This window comes from Myxine glutinosa, chromosome 12, assembly GCF_964187855.1.
Source record: "Myxine glutinosa chromosome 12, kmMyxGlut1.1, whole genome shotgun sequence".
In the NCBI taxonomy this organism is placed as follows: Eukaryota; Metazoa; Chordata; class Myxini; order Myxiniformes; family Myxinidae; genus Myxine; species Myxine glutinosa.
Window position 1 is genome coordinate 62388865 of NC_136272.1, and position 721 is coordinate 62389585.

Sequence of the window (721 nt, forward strand, 5' to 3'; positions counted from 1 at the left end):
TCCACCGCTGCTCCCACCCTCTGGAACTCACTACCTCACACCATCAGAGACTCCTCCTCACTCACCACATTCAAAACATCACTCAAGACCCGTTCAGCACTGCATTCAACATTCAACCCATAGCATTTAACCCCTGACTATCACTTCTCCTTCTCCCTCTTTTTGCTTTTTTTTTTTTTTTTTTTTTTTTTTTTTTTGTATACAAGATCGAGGCTCGTGAAAGAGCGAACATTAATTACACAGAAAGACAAACCGACACATAAAACATATAACATAGGGAGCGGTAGACAAGATGTGGAGAGAGGGGGAAGGACACAAACACAACATTTGAGAGCAGGGACCGAGAGACATGGAGACATCGAGAGATCTGAGAGAGGGCGAGGGCTTTGGGGGGGGGGGGGGTGGGAGAGGTATAAAACATATGGACACTGCCAGGACTTCCAGGAAAGAAGTTGGAATTTCAAACAAAGTGGATCTGGGGTGAATTAGCGGGGGTAGAAAAGATCAAGGTTTTGGATGGGGGAAGATAAGAGATGGTGGTGAACAGCTGTTTTAAAGACCTGGAGGGAGGAGTGGGATTGAAGGGAGTGAGGGAGTTTGTTCCAGAGGCGGGAGAAAAGAGGAATGAAAGAGTGAAGGTGAGCGGAGAGCCGAGATTTTGGCAGTTTAACCATCAGAGGGTTGCTGGCAGATCTTGTGCGACCTGTAGGAATATTTGGGG